The following is a 21087-nucleotide window of genomic DNA, read 5'->3' on the forward strand; positions in this document are numbered from 1 at the left end:
GGAAGAAGTGTGAAAGTAAAAGACAGAGCTCTATCCAGTCATTGTCATGTACAGTATGTTTGTCCTTGGTTTGTGTTTTAGCACAGGGTCTCATGATACAGGAAAAGTGAAGGCTCTTAGTACAGGTACTTAAATGGATTGTCATATGTGATTTACTTATTTGTATTAACAGCCCCATAAGCAGACACTCTTCCTTAAGCTAAAGAGATATGCCATACATTTTTCTCACAAAACAGTAAATAAACAAAAATACATCTTTTTATTCAGAATGCTCTCATGTTGAGAAAGACAAACTTGTTTTTTTTTCATATATGATACCAATATATTTCAATGAAGTTTGCAGAAACCCAGAGTACTTCCAGTTTTGGTTATTCGTTTGAAATCTGGAGAACTTGCTATACACCCCATAACAATAAATGCTACTTTTCCGACTATTATTTAAACTTATATCACTACAAATAGCCGTGACCTAGACATTATAAACAAACGTAGCTTCTAGTTAGGACTTGCGATAAAGCAACGGTCAGTGCTTTTTTCCATAGATAAATTACCACAGACAGCCCCATCCTTACCATGGATTATAGGTGGTACAAAAAACCTTTCTAAAAATAAAAACATTTCTCAATCAGTTATACTGAAGAGCAAGCATCTCCAACTACTGATTGACAAGGGTGGGCTTGCTGTATTTTCTAGTGGCTAAACTGACCACAGCCAGATGATGGCCTCTTCATCCCCAGACAACCCCTTTTACATACATAGAAGGTCAGGTTATAGTGATCATTTGGAGCAACATCTTGTATACGTAGGCCTAGCAGTTATCCTCTAACCTTTGTGATTCTAGCTGATGGTTTGATAACACATTTAGAGGGTTATTTACTAAAATCGGAATTGATCTAATTTTTTACATTTAAAAAAGTCTGAAGAATCCATTATTTGAACTTATAAATGATTAAAAAAGCTAAATTTAATCAGTTCGGGTAAAAACTCAATAAAATCGAGCGAAAACCCAAATCGTATGATCTCTTTTAGGCTTTTTCCCAAAAAGCCCGAAATTTTGCCTGAAAAGGTTCGATTTTCTGGCTAATTCCAGCGCAGACCACAGAAACTTCCAAATAGGAGAGGGACCTCTGCCATTGACTTATATACAACCTCGGCAGGTCTGAGATGCCGGATTTTTGGATTCAGATTTTTTCCATCCTCGGGGTATAATAAATCTTGAAGAATTAGAGGGGTTTTTTTCCACTAAAAGTTTGGATTTTTTTGGCATTTGGACTTTAATAAATAACCGCCCATAAGTGGGGGGGATACATATATTTAAAAAAACAAAAAAAAACAAAAACGTTTATTTTTCAATGCTGATCTAATAAAACACAATTTTAATTAGTATATGTATATATAATATATATATATATATATATATATATATATATATATATATATATATATATATATATATATATATAGTTTGAGGCTAATTAAATTGACATGATTTTCTTCAGAACTATACTTTCTGAGGCACAACAGTGGCACATAGAATAAACTTTGTGTTTTATGTTGCTTTAAAATGAAGGGTGACTTCAGAGTTATTGATTGGATGTATTGTTGATAAGCAGTCTCCCCTAACTCCTGTGCAAATCCTTCCTCTCTCCCTGGTCTAATTGGGCTCTGAGACAGTGTCTTTCCATTTGGGAGGAAGGGATCTGAATATAATCATAAAGAATTTAATTAAACTGTAAGCGTGCAGATTTGGCATTGAATTTCCAAGAAAGCAGGAGATGTGTGGAGGGGCACACTTAACGCATGCAGAGACGGCTAAGAGGAAAGATCATTGGCAGATCAGACAAATGGACGCCAGAGGGAAGAAAGGGAGGTTTTCAGACACTAAAATAAGGATAAATTAAGCACTGAAAAAAATACAATTAGAATAATAATAGGTTGTTGACACAACAATATTTTGTTGACACTCTGTTCAAAACAACACTGTACAGTGTAGTTTTGCTGGAATTTGATATATCTTAACTTTATTATAGAGATAAAACAATCGTCTCATACAAGACAACCAAATTAATGTTCATTATAAACAATTTATAAATAAATAACAGATACAGTTGCTTTAAGGAGAAGTTTAGTGTGCTACACACACCAAAAGTAAAGCCATACGGGGCTGAATATCGGCCTGCTGAAAATGCAAGCCAAGAATCAGCTCCAGTGCAGAAATCTGCCCCTTACCTTGCCTGCACCATTGCATCAGTCCGGGTGTAATGGCACTGAAATGCAAACTCTTGTACTGGCCAAAAATCTGTCACATGTGCTGGCACCTGGGTACAGGCAAGGTAAGGGGCAGATTGCAATTTTGGTGCTTATTATGAGTTTTTAGCCGGCCGACCTTCAGACCTGTGTGGCATTACCCTAATTGAAGTAAACTTTGCAAATAGTCTTAACCAATATGGTTGGTGAACATTTTAATTTGCTATTACTGCTGTTAAGTAAAGAAAATAAGAACAGGTGCAAAAAACTATATGTAAATAACTTACTAATATCCATACCACACAGTATGCATGTTTATAGAAAAGATTCCCCTTTAAAGATATCTCTAACAATTTATCACTCTGAATAAGTACCCCCGCCCTTCTGTGAACTGGGTCTGTGTATTAGAGGAAAAGAAAAATGAGTTGCAATTTGTGAAGTGATTTGCTGCCTCATTAGGTTGATCTGCCTACTGAGGGTAAGTCAACTACAGTTAAAAGTCAATGAAATTGCTCTAAATAATGGGATATTTCCACTAGCTTGGAGCTCCTTAACATATAGTGAAAGAACATCAGCGGATAGATAAAAGTATTCACCAGGTGAACCAGTAGTCAACATAGTACACCCCTATAGTAACAATGTCATTACTTGTGTTATATTCTCTATTACTTACATTTCCAGGAAAAACTCTGTGAAAATCACTGAAAATTCTGGTGATGCCCAAATGGACCTCTTGCACCAGTCTCTCTCTATGTCTCATTATATTGTATATATATAATATAGAAGCAACACAAAAATGTCTCTAATTGTAAAAATAATTAGTAGTAGTAGTATTAGTAGTCATAAACCACAAAGTCAACCATTATATCAGTATTGACATTATTGCATTTACTGAACAACTCTGCCATTATTTCAAGCTCAAATCTTGGGACATCCAATAACAACCTTGATCTCCAAACTTTGAAGCATAAAGATTTAATTTGCAGTTGCCCCAATAATTTTTATCTACACACTTAGAGGCAGGTTTATCAAGGGTCGAATTTCTAGGGTTAAAAAACCCTCGAATTTGACCCTCAAAGTAAAATCCTTTGATCGAAGGATTTTAGTGCAAAATGTTCCATCAAACGAACGAATAAAAAGCGTTCGATCGAACGATAAAAATCCTTCAGATCGAACGATTCAAGCAATTTTAAGCGATCAAAAAAAAAACTTAGAAAAGTGCTCTGGAAGGTCCCCGTAGGCTAACATTGTACTTCGGTAACTTTAATGTGGCGAAGTATGAAGTCGAAGTTTTTTTTAAAGAGACAGTACTTCGATTATCGAATGGTCGAATGGTCGAATAGTCGAACGATTTTTACTTCGAATTGTTCGATGGTCGAAGTACTCCAAAAAAATACTTCGAAATTCGAATATTTTTGCATTCAAACTATTCATCCGAGCTTAGTATATCTGCCCCCTAAAGTTGTCCAAAGACGCAAAGTCACACGAAAATACTTTTTGAAGGATTTTTGGACTGTGTGTGGATTGTCCTAACATTTTTTGTACAATGGCAATCGATCATTTAGTAGACTGGACAGGTTAGAAGATTTCCGTCAGTTAACGATAATATCTCTGAATGTAATGTCTATCTAATGATATCAGTGAAACGAAAATGGAGAAAAAGAAAAGGGTTTATAAAACCGTAGATTGTACTTGAGCCCAACTAAAATATAATTCATTTCTATTAAAGGAAAAAAACAATCTTATTGGGATTATTAAATGTAATTAGACTTGAGATATGGAGATCCACATTATTAAAAGATCCCTTTTCCAGAAAATGCCAGGTCCTAAGCATTTTGGATAACAGGTCCCATAATCTGTATATTTTTTCAATTAATCATTTATTTGAACTAGTTCCTGAATGAATGCGGTTCCTTTTTTTGGTTTATTATAAATATGTAGGGTTAGGAGAGTGCCACCCTATGAATGCACACACACATATATATATATATATATATATATATATATATATATATATATATATATATATATATATATATATATATACTGTATATAGGCATGGGATCCATTATCCGGAAACCTATTATCCAGAAAGCTCCAAATTACTGAAAGGCCATCTCCCATAGGGGTATATTTATTAAAGAGTGCAGTTAATGGTGAAGTTCCGCCACTAGAGTGAAATTCCGCCACTCTCCATTCATTTCTATGGAATTTTTATAGGTGTATTTATCAAAGGGTGAACTTTCACTTTCACCCATTGATAAATACGCCTTTCAAAATCCCATAGAAATTAATTGAGAGCTGCGGAATTTTACTCTAGTGGTAGAATTTCACTCTTTAATAAATTTACCCCTAATAGACTCCATTTTATCCAAATAATCCACATTTTTAAAAATGATTTCTCTGTAATAATAAAACAGTACCTTGTACTTGATCCAAATTAAGATAAAATTAATCCTTATTGGAAGCAAAACCAGCCTATTGGGTTTATTTAATGTTTACATGATTCTCTAGCAGACTTAAGGCCTGAAGATCCAAATTATGGAAAGATCTGTTATCCAGGTCCCAAGCATTCTAGAAAGCAGGTCCCATACATGATTATATATATATATATATATATATATATATATATATATATATATATATATATATATATATATATGTATATATATATATATATGTATATATATATATATATGTATATATATATATATATATATATATATATATATATATATATATATATATATATATATATATACACACACACAATAAACTCTTTCACATACCACTAATGTTTGGGTCCACATTATCAAAGATAACAAATAGTGATTGGTGCAAATCTACATATATATATATGTATATATATATGTGTATATATATGTATATGTATAGTAAATAAGGACTGCTTCACTGTTACTTTGAAAGTTTGTACGACTCTAAAGGACCAGCTGACGGTAATAAGACAATTCTCTTTATGAAAAGCTTGTTATTCTGCACACTGTTAACCTACAAGCACACAGCACTACACAAACTGAATGGCAAATCATGAGCAAGTGCATAAAATTCAGCATTTTACAGTTTTAATGTACAATAAAAATTATTGTTAATATGTCTAATTCGAGGATTTGTGAGTATTTTAAAAGAATGTCACGTTTCGGTCTTAGTAAAAATAACACTATGTTTCTTTTTGAATGTCTCATAAGTACTGCTGCTCAAATTAGAACGTTCTGCTGGTGATTTATAAAATCATCCCTTCTTGGAACTGTACAGATCTAATTTTTTTGGGGGAAAAATTGTTAAACATTAAAAAAAACATTAAGAGAATGAAACGAGCTTGAGTACAATAAACTGGTAGTTAGACGATGAATAATTGGGACATAAAATACATTGTCAGCATTCGTGTAGGAATTTCTTAGGTTTTTAATGACAAGAGTAAAACAGTTTGAATGTACTAATTTCCTACAGCTTAGAAATGTATTATGACTTGACAACCCAAATATAACAGATACTCCTCTAAGAATCGCTATGATGCTCCAGCCCAGCCTTTCTGTTACTATTAGAACGTGTTAGTACTTGCGTAAGCAAGAATAAATTTGCTGTAGTACATAATGCAGATTTTGAGCAATGTAATTTATGTCGCTCATCTACCTCTTTATTAAACATCAAGTAAGAAAAACAGAAAAGGCAGAGACATTAAGGAGCGCAATCATCTGTTACACAGTAATGACAAGTAAAAGACACAGGCATCCATTTAACTAAAGTTCGTTACAATAGTCTATAACTCATTGCCCATTACTGCTGCAAATCTTTCAGTGCTAAAATGAAAGCAACGTCCATATTTACTAAAGTGCCTAACTTGTCTTGTGTTAACTGGGGTGATTTACACACACAAAAGAGCTAATGGCAGCACTGGCAAGTCAGATCAAATTGCAGTTTCTGCTATAATATGTGTGTGTTTTTTTGGTGCTGAACTAGAACTTTGGCAAAAGACAACACTAATAAAAGCTTGCACGAATTATCAATTACATGTACTAAGAAAATTAATATTGCCAGTTATTATCAATACGTATCAGTTATGGCCAGTTATCAGATATTTTCATATTATATTATCACTTAAAGATTGGCCTTATAGGATGGCCAATTCTAAGCAACTTTTCAATTGGTCTTCACTATGTTTTCTCTTTATAGTTTTTGAATTATTTGCTTTCAAATGGGGGTCACTGACCCCTTCCAAAAACAAATGCTCTGTAAGGCTACACATTTATTGTTATTGCTACTTCTAATTATGCTTCTTTCTATTCAGGCCCTCACTTATTCATATTCCAGTCTCTTATTCAAATCAGGGCATGGTTGCTAGGACAATTTGGATCCTAGCAACCTGGAGAGCTGCTGAATAAAAACCTAAATAAACCAATTGCAAATTGTCTCAGAATATCACTCACTACATGATTCTAAGGGGCCGATTCATCAAGGGTCGAATATCGAGGGTTAATTAACCCTCGATATTCGACTAGGAATTGAAATCCTTCGACTTCGAATATCGAAGTCGAAGGATTTAGCGCAAATTCTGCGATCGTACGATCAAAGGATTATTCCTTCGATCGAACGATTAAATCCTTCGATCGAACGATTAAATCCTTCGATCGAACGATTAAATCCTTCGAATCGAACGATTCGAATGATTTAAATCCAACGATCGAAGGAATATCCTTCGATCAAAAAAACTTAGGCAAACCTATGGGGACCTTCCCCATAGGCTAACATTGACTTCGGTAGCTTTTAGCTGCCGAACTAGGGGGTCGATTTTTTTTTTTAAAGAGACAGTACTTCGACTATCGAATGGTCGAACGATTTTTAGTTCGAATCCTTCGATAGTCGTAGTCGAAGTAGCCCATTCGATGGTCGAAGTAGCCCAAAAAAACTTCGAAATTCGAAGCTTTTTACCTTCGAATCCTTCACTCGAAGTTAATGAATCGGCCCCTAAAAGTTAACGCAATCGAAAATCCCACTCAGGTTCTATAGAGTACAGAAAATGAGGTCCAATGCGAGACACTTGCCAGTCAGTGTTTGATCCCCAGGATACTTAATGGAGCAAATTGGCCTATGTATGGCTAACTTTAGCGAGGAGGCATCCCAAGACCCTAACTGAACCTGAATAATGTAGTATTGGCCCTAGAAATAAAATTAACTATAGGCGCTTCAACTAAATGTAATATACATCACTTTTCTGTTGATATATAATGCATCCAAATAATAATTTTAGCTAGGGGTAAAGAATTTTCCCATTGCAGAAAACACTTTTCTTGCAATTATACACAAAAGTGATTCTAATTTGAGATAACCCAACTGCTTCTATATCTGAATTACAGCTACAATCTAGCAGTATTACCATGTAAGGTAACAAACAGGGGAAAAAAAGCTATTCAGCACGGCATGAAAAATGGTCAAAAGCGGGAATATTCATTATTTTAATTCCTTTCATTTAAGAGTTTCGTTTTTCAGAGTCATTTTTCTTCAAACCTGCAATGCAATTATAACTTCTAAGGGTATTTTCACAGTATACAAAGCAAAACAAAAAGTCATTCTCTGGACCTAGGAAAAAAGAGCCTTTTTTTTCTAAATCTGCTGAGGGCTGAATTTAAATTGCATGTCACTCAAACAAAATGCAATATATTTGTAATTCACCGGCATTCTGAGCACAGAGGATTAGTTCTCTCTCTCTTTCTTACATATAAATATAAATGCACTGGAGCGAATCAGGTTTTTCCCTAGCAGAATATTGTTAAATAATCAAATGTAGCTCCTTTAATGCAATAAATGGATCACTAGTGGCAGAATGGTTATATATATCTTCAGAAGAGACTGAATACGCTCATTCTGTGCTTCTCCCAACAGCAGATGCCAAGGTATTGTATTCCAATGCTATTCTTGTCATGATCAGACCACTGCAAGCCCCTTTAGATATAACACTGATAGCCCCTTCTCCAAACTGGGCGACTCAGTTTATCTGTCAGTAAAACCTCTTCTGGCTAATGGTATGACCTTTTGTGTGAAAACAATTTTTGCACCCCATTCTTGTCATCATCCCTTCTTCACATCATTGATATTCTCTAATTATGGACTGTTGCCTTCGAAACAACAAAGGTGACAAGAGAGAAGCTTATATATTAGTAATCTAGTTATTTACCTTGCAAAAACCAAATATGGAGAATAATTATTATTAAAAAGTTAAGTAAAGTAATAATTTTTCTTCAAGCACTTGTGACAATTCTCTGGCAGAAAATGTTCTGCTGTGTTTATTTTTTGCCTCTAAAATCTGAATAAAAATCAAACTATTTTTGTGCATCAGGGTCTGCACACGTTAGCGTTTGTTCTTTTGGATGCCTAATCTTCTGTGGCTGACAGCAAAAGCACTGTCTGGGTATGAGGCAACAATAAAATATCTGAGCTAAGCAGTATGTTCAGCAAAATATAATGAAATGTAGGTATGGAAGGTAGAGAAGATGCAACCATCCAGATTTGCTTGCTATTGCAAATAAATAATTGGATCTGAGTTGTATGGAGAATTTACTCGTTAAAGACAGTCCTCGATGGGGCCCACAATTTAACATGATATATAGAAAGCTGACACATATCTGTTTTAAAATTTTAATATAATTTGGAAATGTGATTTCATACATAAACTGCACCCTGCATAAAAATATGGCTCGCATGATGCATATAACAGGGCTTCTTAAAAGGCACCGGTTGGGCAAAAATATTATCCCCAACCAAAGGTGTGGTTAAACAAAGCCCGCACTTGAGGGAGCTTCCTGTGCGAGCGGCCATGTCATTCATGCGCAAAATGCGCTTCTGACATCATAATGGTCAAGTTGCAGCATTCACTCATTATGCGCATGGGTGTGCCCCAACATGCCTGCTCGCCCCTCCCGGTGCGGGTGGCCTAGCCCTGCAGGCTCTATTAGCCCGCACCTTTGGTTGTGGATAATATTTTTGCCCAACAGGTGCTCTTTAACCTATTACTCGGGGGAACTCAAATTAGGTTTAGGACAGCTTTGCGACCCAAAATAATTGAATTATGCACCTTATGTAAATAATTTTTATTGCTCAGTTTATTGAGGAACACAGAATACACATAGGGGCAGATGTATTAAGGGTCGAATATCGAGGGTTAATTAACCCTCGATATTCGACTGGCGAATTAAAATCCTTTGACTTTGAATATTGAAGTCGAAGGATTTTGCGCAATTCATTCGATCGAACGATCGAAGGAATAATCGTTCGATGGAACGATTTGAAGGATTTTAATCCAGGATTATCCTTCGATCAGAAAAAACTTGTAAAGCCTATGGGGACCTTCCCCATAGGCTAACATTGACTTCGGTAGCTTTTAGGTGGCGAACTAGGCGGTCGAAGTTTTTTCTTAAAAAGACAGTACTTCGACTATCGAATGGTCAAATAGTCAAATGATTTTTAGTTCGAATCGTTCGATTCGAAGTCGAAGTCGTAGTCGAAGGTCGAAGTAGCCAATTCGATGGTCGAAGTAGCTAAAGAAAATACTTCGAAATTCGAAGTATTTTTTATTCTATTACTTCACTCAAACTTAGTGAATGGGCCCCATAGTATTGGCAGCGATGCTAAATATTGTCAGGAGAGTATACAGAATAGTGTTATTATACTTTCAAAATTGTAATACTGACGTCATTGATCATTAATTTTCCAGAGTTCACAATTGCCATATTTTCGTATGTTGCTCTAGGGTACCATTACATTTGGCTCAGTTGTTCATTTCCTGTACAGAGTTTACCCAAGCAAAGTATGAGTATTGGGCTATGAGCCTAATGGCCTGGAAAAGTATTTTCATGTAGAATTCTGTGAGCTGGCCACGTCAACTGGGTTGGCCGATTCATGTCCAGAAGGTACCACCTAGGATCAAGAGGAAGTTCAAACCCAAGATTTTATTAACCCTAGCTTAGATAGGGGACCATAATGCTTGCAGTGCTTCAAGACCAGAATATATTTATTAAGGATCCCTCTGCTGCTCTGCTTTGCAAACAAGTTGCTGAAAGTTCTGCGTTAAATAGTATGCTCTATGCATAAGGTATAATCGCAGTAATGTATATTTGTAGATGGGGATATCCTCAGTGGGGATTTCAGTATTTGGGACCATTGGTCGTCTGTTATTGATTCCAGGACCTACTCCCATTGATCTCTGACTTTTAATGGGGATTTTTGACGTATATAATAAACTGCTTGTTTGTAGAATCTGGATATCATGTTATTAGGGTTACCTTACTGGAAGATTTCTATCATTGGGGAGCTAATTACTTAAAGGTGTTTGGATTCAATGGCTTTACACAGTGCCATTCTGATTTTATGGTAAGTAAATCAGTGAGCAGGGGGTATGGAGTATGCTTCTTTGAGTTAAACAGTATCATCCCCTGTTCCATCCATACCTGGCCTACTGTAAGTACACCAGCTGCCAACCAAACCAGCAGGGGGGGGAGGACTCTAGCCACAGAGGTCTTACTGGGTCTAGAGCTTTGGGTTAAACCAGAGGTTAGCTCTACTCAGGACAAATTTCAGTGAGGCTAAAATTGTTTTTTTTGTACTTTGTTTGCCTGAAGTTGTAGTAAGTATTGCATGGAATGTAGGAAGATCAGTGTGCAAAAGTGCTTGCCACAGCTGGTATAGAGAATGCAGAGTTTTTTTTAATTACCTCAATCATGGGTTGACTTGTGAAGGAGGTATTGGGGTGGAGTTGAGCTTTTAAAGCTTTGGGGAGGGTCCTTCTGATGGGAGCAGCGAGACTGGGCTATACCCAGTACGTTAATGGCATGGAGTTGTATGATACAATTTACCCTTTCTCTTTCCTAATGGCAGTCATAGAGACTTACCCTATACAGCACAGGAATACAGGTCAAAAAATTACTAGTATACAAGATAGATCTAAAATAATATATATATATATATATATATATATATATATATATATATATATATATATATATATATATATATATATATAGCACTTCTGATGTTGTAAATAAACTACTTGATTGAAAATATTTGGAGTGCTGGTCCACCTTGAAAAAAAAATATATATATATATAATTTATATAAAGAAACCTCAATTTTACATCCCTTTATTCCTTGATTAGCAAATTAAGCACATTTTGCTGGATTTTACACCACTTTTTTTCTGGTCCCCTGAAAAACTTAAAATTAGGTTTTCTACTGTATAGGCAAAAAATAATAATGGTACAAGTTCAAATTGACAAGATTGCTGTGTAATAACTGTTGGCATTTCTTTCCACTTAATTGGAGTTTCATTCTACTTCCATGTATGTCCAGACCCAGACCTTCTAATTGCTACTGACCTACAACTTTCATGACTGGATTTGTTAAGAACTGTTGGGTAGAGGGATGCAGATTCACATAGTTCTTGTAGTGGACTAGACCCAGTCTTCATTGGCACACTTGTTCTAAAGACCAATAGATACATATTTCTAACGTGGAAAATGGGTATAGTGTGGGTATAAGAAACACAGGAATATATAAGATGGGATTCCCGACTTACATGTAGCATTCATGTATATGTGCCCAATGAAAATGGGGACCCTGAAAGGACATTACCATAATGACCAGGAATGCTACCTACTGCTAGTTTATTCTAGTTGTAAAGATACACTTTAGTTACATCCCCTCTCTTCTTGTTTTGTCTCCTTCTATAGTTTGCACTGACTCAAGGTGAGAAAATGCAGCTGTGCCGAAGCAATTCAGATTGATAAATTACATTAATGTGAGGGATCTTTTTCATGGCTGGTGACTTTCCAGCAAAGCAATTATCACAGTTGAATACATAATAGCCTAATTAATTACTATTGTCAGGCCAGCCTTTCTGCCATGATCCCACCTTCTATAAAGTCGGCTTTTCAAACTATTCTTTGTGAAATATTAGTCCCATTGACCAGTAAAATTGTTAAGCTATCTTGACGCAGACTATATCTCGGGGACAAATGTATGTAATTAGACTAAGTAAATGTTTCCTCTTATAAGGCAAACAATTAAATTGTACATTTTACACAATTTCACTGGTCATTATGGTTAAAATGTTTGGGCTATTTATCTCTAAATATAGGACACTGATAATATTCCATCTGAACAAAGCATAATATTATCTGCAGTGATTTAGAGATATAAGGCGGTAATACAGATATAGCAGCAGAGTTATAGTAGGCATCATGCCATGCTTAGTGTGGATATTCACTCCTCTTTCTCTGAGGCATTTTATTTCCAGTCTTTTACTGCTGCCAAAGTCTTGTTTGTTTAGACCACTATGGGTCAAAGAACTTGCAGTGGAGTGTGGGTATACATCTTGCCGTAACTATATAGCTAGATTAACCACAAAGAGACGGACAAAGTTGTGTGGATTTTCACAAGACTGATAACATGTTACTTACAACAGCCGTATAAAAATACAGTAAAATGGCTGCACCAAAAAACTAAAAACCTTTCAACCTTGGACTCCCTTGGTGGTATCCAGATATCTAAATCCAATATCATCAGTTTTTCTACCCCCCCCCATCTACCCATATGCTATAATCCCTGTATGCAGGAACTAATAATGCTTTTTGTCCACAGGGCCCTTGCTATGATCAAACCCTCTATAGTCACAGCTTTTAAAGCCTAGCTGAGATGTATTACTACTCCATTAAGCAAGAAAGTATGGACTTTTCTCCTTAAAAGTTCCCTTCAAAATTTACAGTAGGAGAAGTCTTCACCAAACATAACTGAACTGCTTGTTAATTACAGTAGAGCATCTAATTGAGCTATAGTAAACAGGTTTCACAGAGACCAGATACTTAGGAACTCCTTACAGTTTTCATTCAATCATGCTAATGAGCTGGTCTCAGGCAACTTCCAAATTCACTGACTTACTGAATGTAGCATTTCCAGCAACTTAGAATCGGTACCCTCTCTCAGTGCCAAGATCTGCAATGCTGAACGTCAGGATATTTAGTGAAAAATACATGTACAGCTGGAGAAATGAGCTACCAAGTTACTGAGCATCCTAGTTCCAGCCTCTGCAACCAGTTACTCAAGTAACCAGAGGACAGGAGGACCTTTATTCAAAATATGTTATTACTTCTTCTTAATTTTGTCATTCCAACCACTGTGTTCCTCTAGCAACAGTCACTAAAAATAAAAAGTGGTGTCAACTGAAATTATGAAGTTGGGCGGGGGGAGTTATTATCAATGATAAGTTTGGTTTCATGCAGTAGTGTGTCAGTGGAGCCTTTCTGAAAGAAGCATCTATCCAATACATTTTGAAAAATAAGGAATAGCTTTTCTTTAAAAAGCATAAATGGGGCAGTTATGTTTGCAGCCACTGCTATAAATGTTTGGGAGTGAGATTCTAATACAGAGCCAGAGAGTTAGATCAGAGGACGCAGAGCTATGGTGATACATGGGAAAAATCCATAGTTACTGGCACTGTGAAGGTTAATCAGGAACTAAATTAGTCTATATAACTATGCAAGATAATGGATTTGTTCTTTATAGCTATTGCTAGCTATTTCTGTGAAAGGAGAATAAATAGTCACTCACTCCAGATATATATAGTGAATAAAGTACCCCCTCTTGTAAAATATAAGGATATTATAAGTTACCGAGGAGTTTCATGACCATATAAAAACACGAGGCCGAAGGCCGAGTGTTTTTATACAGGTCATGGAACTCCGAGGTAACTTCTAATATCCTCATATTTTGCAACTGGGGGTACTTTATTAATTATAATACACAAATTTCAATGAGTCATGTGACAGAAATGACATCAGAACTCACCGTTTACAACTGATGACATCAGAACTCACCGTTTATAAGGATATAATTTACAGGATATTCATGGCTTTTGTGTATTATAGATAGATTATAGGAAAAGCTCCCTTGTGACAGATCACAAGCAACAGCAGAATAAACTCAAGCAGCACAAACGAAAATTAATTGGCAGCACTGGTTCAACTCTTGACTGTAAAATATACTTGGTCTTATACTAGTGATATTTCAACTGGAATAGTGACTAATCCTGGCTCTGAATGGAGTAAGTAACAAAAGCATAAAGGCAGAAATGCATGACATATAAGATGGCCATAGACGTGCAGATACATCCTTATGTACGACAAATGATTGTTCATTGCAATCTCCCGACCTACCACTAACCATTCAGATTAAATAAAGTAGTACAAACAAGAATTCAGACTTCTGGCCATTGATTCAAACACCACAATTGTACGAAAGTTATGTCCGACAAAATAATAGTGACAGTCACCCACTGATATAGTCAGACAGGGATTACATGCAGATACATTATCACTAGCCAACATAAATTTTCTAACCTATCCAATCTTTTAATTCACCGATCGCAACTGGCACAAAAAATGTCGTTTCGTACGTATATATAGTGAATAAAGTACCCCCTTTTGTAAAATATAAGGATATTATAAGTTACCGAGGAGTTTCATGACCCTATAAAAACACGAGGCCGAAGGTCATGGAACTCCGAGGTAACTTATAATATCCTCATATTTTACAACTGGGGGTACTTTATTTATTATAATACACAAATTTTAGTGAGTCATGTGACAGAAATTACATCACTACTCACCGTTTATAACTGATGACATCACTACTCACCGTTTATAAGGATATAATTTACAAGATATTCATGGCTTTTGTGTATTATATATTACATAATATAACATTAACTAGAAGAAATCAGCAGGAATTCCTCAATGCTTGTGGCAAGTGGTTGAATGCAAATTTGTTTAGTGTGACTGCAAAGACTGTCGATTTTCCCATCACTGAGCCTTGCCTTTGGGAAGCAGGATGAAGATATGATAAGGTGCTGATTGTAGCGCTCAGGTTTTCTTCACCAGTAAATACTGAAAACCAATAGATTTTGTGTATTGTCACAATGAAACAGAACGCAGACACAATAATAAAAGTCAAGGTGTAGAGGTAACGCATGCACTGGGTGATTGACAGCAAAATCTGAAAAATAATTATAATCCGGAAAGTGATGCCCAAATTGAAATGATAGGGACTCACTAGGAACCTGTGCCAGTCAAGATCTGTCTGTAAGAAGGAACAGTGCACAGAATAGTATTTTTAACAATTACAGGTATGGGACCCATTATTCAGAAACCCATAATCCAGAAAGCTCTGAATTATGGAAAAGATAAATTTTATCCAAATAATCCAACATTTTCAAAATGATATCCTTTTCTCTAACAATGAAATAGTACCTTGTACTTGATCCAAACTAAGATATAATTAATCCTTATTGGAAGCAAAACCAGCCTATTGGGTTTATTTAATGTTTATCATGATTTTCTAATAGACTTAAGACCAGATCTAAATTATGGAAAGATCTGTTATCCGGAAAACCCCAGGTCCCGAGCTTTTCCGGATAACAGGTCCCATACCCTTATATATTTACAAATACATTTAAAGTGATAATGAAATGTGTCTATAGTTTTAAAGGGAAATCATGTGACTGCATCACACAAACAAGGAAGGCAAAAACATTTTAATCACGTGTGTAGCTTTCCCCCTTGTTTAACCTTATTTGCATATGTAAATTAGGGTACAGATTGGGCTAAATCTTTCATAAAGGATTTGGGATTTGGTGCATCCCTACTGGAGTTAGGGTTGCCATCTGGCTGCTATTTTACCTGCCTTGCTGGCAAAAATGATGCTTGATGCCAATGTTATTAATAGGGGAAAAGGGATAAAATATAAGAAGGCGGTATTTTTTTCTAGAAAAGGTGGCAACTGTAGCTTGTACTGTATGCCTACAGTATGTCATGTACTTCAGCTTACTGAAGGATCACATCCCTTTAGCCCAAAATGAGTGACATTTCATTTATGTCATGCAACAATCTGTTCAATTAATTCAATAAAGCTCTGTTTTAAAGTATATCATTTAAGTTCCATGTTAATGTCCACTCCTGCAATATAACCGTTTGGATGCTTCTATTATTATTGTTTAACTTCAGCTATGAAAAGTAGCAATACATAAACAAAATACAGTTTAATAAGCTTGGCATAAAAAGCATTTTCTTATCGCCAATAGTATATTAAATCCCAGGTTCCCACTATAGCTGTAGATCAGAAGTATAAGCAATAGACGTAGTCGATTGCAATAATCATAACAAATTGAGGTGTCAGTACAGCAATAATTAAACTACTTCATTTGTACTAATGATCGAGCTAATGGTGCTCAGGTGAGGATATCCTGAAAACAAAGCATTTTAGCTGATCAATGCAAATAATGCAGTGTATGGTAATGTGTCAGCATTCAGAAATGCATTCATACACAGATATCTACTGTATATACTGTAGTACAAAATGCTAATGGGCTTTGTCCTCTCACTGTGATGCTTGCATTAATTATACATTAATTACTCAAATGAGAGACAGGGCAATGGCAAGAATACAGGTACAATTGATGTACTAAGTACCCACATAGATATATCAAACCCAAGTGTAACCTACAACTAGATTTTTTGAGCTGGAATGCCCGTGGCTGCCACTTTTTTTTATCTTCGGTCAGAACTGAGCAAAGGCGTATGTAGACCCCTATAAAAACATTTAATGATAAAAAGAATAATTAAATTAAATAATAAAGGGAAGAATGGTGGCAGAACCATGTGGCATGGTTATAACTAGGAGAAGGACATGGCATGTAGCGAGTCTGCCGAGGAACTGATTAATAAACCTTGCTATATGTTATAAAGGTTTTGAAAAATGTATTGCTTTTTTATTATTTGGTTATGATCAACTAACATTTATTAATTAATATAGACTCGATTGTGCGCATCTTAGAATGACCAGCAACCTCTATCAATTCCACTTTTCTCAACTTCACCAGGGATGTTAAAAGCTACTTATAAAATATTATAAAACCTTCAACATCTAGGGGGTTATTTATTAAAGTTTGAGTTGTGTTTTCCCCTGAAAAATTCAAATTTTTGGAGGGTATTTTCAGTAAAAACACAAATTTTTCAGGTATAGGTATAAAAAAAAAACCAACTACATTTTTTTGAGATTTATTATGCTGGAAATAGTTTAATTCCTAAAATACTCAAGCTAATACCTTTCAAGGTCATGTAGATGTCAATGGCAGAGGTCCCTTCAGGCCCGTATTTGTGGAGAGGCCACCAAGGCCCGGGCCTAGGGCGGCAGGATTTTGAGGGGGCGGCATGCTGTCCAACTGCACCCACATTGGTTCAGAAACACTGGGGATGCGCAGAAGATACGATTTTTAAACTTCCCATGCACCAATCCCCATTGCTCCTAAAATTTGGGGAGGGGACAGGAGCACCAAACGACAGCAGGCCTAGGGGTGCCCACTATGTAATTCTGGCCCTTGGTCCCTTCAACCATTTGAAGAATGGAAACCTAGGCAACCGGCTCTCTTAAGAAATGAGAGGTGCCTACAACGTCTCATTGAAGCCTCTGAGGAAGTCTAAATTAACGATACGTGTAAGGCAAGGTATCCAACGTCACCCCCTAGAGCCAAGCAGGATACATGCGGGTTGAAGACAACGCTGGTCGTGGTCAGAAACAACCAAACCTGGATCATCCTCATGCTGGCTAATACAAAGAGGGACTTGACACGCTTATTTTAAACCCACAATTGTGAGTGCATTTTTAAATATTATTTTACTAAATAAAGGAATGTACTCTATCTCTATGCTCCATATCTTTTAAACAATAGCAGACAAGACAACATTGGTATATTTGCTACATGCAGAAATAATTACAGACATTGTGAGTACCCATCTATAACTGACACGTGGTGAAGTTAAGAAAGTGTGAATTTATCTCAATATTTTCTGCTACAAATTCCGATCAAATACGCTCAGGTTTTTTACGCTTATTTATTATTACATTTTGGCGAAAATTTGCTTTGCGAGAAAAAAAAAAATCTGATTTTCACGTTTTTTTCCGGATTTTTCACCTGAAAACTTAGATTTTTGACTTATATACAACCTCGACAAGTCGGATATGCCGGATTTTAGTAAATAACTCCCTAATTGTTTATTTTTTTTTTGGATTTTAACCATTTGAAGATGTTTGTAGCCTTCATGATGTTCGGGGTTTTTTTTTGGTGAGTTGAGTTGTGAGTTTATTCAAGGTTTAAAAACCCTCACAAATTGGGATCCGTGGATCAGATATATAAAACAAGCAGCTTGTCTTATAGAATTGTAAGCTAAATTGGTTTGTGTTGGGTGTTAAATGGGTATCAATGTATTATCCGACAGCGTATGTGGGGGACCCTACTCTCTGATCCTATTCTCTGTTTCTTATTCTTCCTTTTCTTACCTGTCCTAGTTCTGCATTTCCCTTCTTATTGGAGATTATAGCTACATTGCTTAAATCTGTGTCAAATATGAGATTGCCTATGCTAACTATATTGTATTGCATACAGTATATATGAGGCTTTGTTTGGAGCAATGTACTCTCTGAGATTGTGCCTTTATTTTATTTTTATTTATTTATTTTGAAAACTTAATAAAAATTTTCTGAGTAAAAAAAACCCTCACAAACTCAACATTTGATAAATAAACCCCTAATGTTGGTTTATCTTTGCTCATTTATTTTCACAGGCCACACAAAAGCTATGCAGAAGGACATTACATATGTTGATCTGTCAGATATAAGAGTAATCTATATCACTCAGTATAAATTGGACTCGTAGAATTTAGCTGAACATTAGTCAGTATAGGAAAACTGGTACAAGTGGCAACATTTATAATAAATGTATATAAAAAAAAGATGCTCATAGACACAGAACTCAACGATATACGCACTACACTGTCTAAAGTAAGCAGGCTCTGATTAAGAGTGCACCCTGATTTCTATCCCGTCTCCTCTTTTCAGGATACATTTCAGAAGGGTCCTCTCCACTTATTGGTTCCTTCTGATATAATTTCTCTTTTTTTTTTTTTTTTTTTTTTGTAACTTAAAATTTTTATTGTTTTCTCAGTACAGTACAAGTAAAGTAATCGATACATTATGTTGCTTGTCTTCGTACAACAGTCACAGCAGTTAGGGATGTCGCGGACTGTTCGCCCGCGAACTAATTCGCGCGAACATCGACTATTCGCGTTCGGCGAATGTTCGCGAACGTCGCGCGACGTTCGCCAATTTGGGTTCGCCTTAGCTGGCGCTTATTTTTGCCCTCTCACCCCAGACCAGCAGATACATGGCAGCCAATCAGGAAGCTCTCCCTCCTGGACCACCCCCACACCCCCTGGACCACTCCCCTTCCATATATAAACTGAAGCCTTGCAGCGTTTTTTCATTCTGCCTGTGTGTGCTTGGAAGAGCTAGTGTAGGGAGAGAGCTGTTAGTGATTTGAGGGACAGTTGATAGTAACTTTGCTGGCTAGTAATCTACTTGATACTGCTCTGTATTGTAGGGACAGAACTCTGCAGGGATTTGAGGGACATTTTAGGTTAGGTAGCTTTGCTGGCTAGTAATCTACCTTCTACTGCAGTGCTCTGTATGTAGCTGCTGTGGGCAGCTGTCTGTCCTGCTGCTGATCTCTCATCTGCATCTGTTCTTCAAACAACTGCCACCTAGCTGTCTAAATATCAATAATAATACCGTCTCCAGAAACACCACCCGAGTGACGTTTTTCAAGCAGCAATAATATATTCCGTATCCAACGGCTGTAGTGTATACGTTGACCTTGCAGGCATTATTTGCCCAGTCTTTAACCAAGTGCCACCTAGCTGTGTGAGCTTTTTCACATTCCGTGTCCAGAAACATCACCTGAGTGACGTAGTGTGATTTCTGCCCTTTACAGCACAAAACGCAGCGCTGTGTCAACAATGGATTTTTCAGATACATTTTTGCCCTTGATCCCCCTCTGGCATGCCACTGTCCAGGTCGTTGCACCCTTTAAACAACTTTAAAATCATTTTTCTGGCCAGAAATGTCTTTTCTAGCTTTTAAAATTCGCCTTCCCATTGAAGTCTATGGGGTTCGCGACGTTCGCGAACTATTCGCATGTTTTGTCGCAAGTTCGCGAATATGTTCGCGAACATTTTTTCCGCCGTTCGCTACATCCCTAACAGCAGTTATTAAAACAATACAGCCGGAGACTATTATCACAATACTGTAACAGTAATGAGAGAAAAGATAGGAAAGAACCATAAAGATATCAAAGGAAAAAGAAAAAAGAAGAGAAAAGGAAAGGAAACAAAACAAAATAAAATAAAATAAAATATGGAGACCAGTAATGGAATAACCATGCCCAGTGGAAAAAACCAAGAGCGGGGAAACTAGGTCACATCAGCTATTGTGGTTTTGTAGTACTCCCAGTTCCCCCAGACATCATTGTGTTGTTGCAGGGTATCGGTTATCCGAGCTGTCATTTCCTCGAACTTCCTATTTATATCGAGTCTGGAGATGACCTCCTGAATCGTAGGGACCGTTGGCGATTTCCATTTGGAAGTAATAGCCAACCGTGCTACAGTGGCTACTTGGTTGATCCATTTTTGGACCGCATTCGACAATTTCGGAACTGGGAGTGCTAACAATAAATTGGGCATCTCAATAGTAATGGGAGTTCTCATGACCGAGGATATTAACCCGGAAACCGCCACCCAAAATTCAGACAGTTTCGGGCAAGTCCACATAATATGGTGAAGTGTGCCCCTAAATTGACAATCTCTCCAGCACATAGGACTGGATTGTGGATAGATTCTGGAGAGTCTGTCAGGTGTAAGATACCACTTCATCATAGTCTTGTATACACTC

At 36.4% G+C, this 21087-nt stretch overlaps 1 protein-coding gene across 1 annotated transcript in view; it reads right to left on the minus strand.

Annotated features, from left to right (window-relative positions):
* cux2.L (cut like homeobox 2 L homeolog) overlaps positions 1-21087 on the minus strand; it is a 212218-nt gene that overhangs the window by 64722 nt on the left and 126409 nt on the right. The gene's annotated exons all lie outside the window — the stretch shown is intronic.

This window comes from Xenopus laevis, chromosome 1L (genome assembly GCF_017654675.1).
Source record: "Xenopus laevis strain J_2021 chromosome 1L, Xenopus_laevis_v10.1, whole genome shotgun sequence".
Classification (NCBI taxonomy): Eukaryota; Metazoa; Chordata; class Amphibia; order Anura; family Pipidae; genus Xenopus; species Xenopus laevis.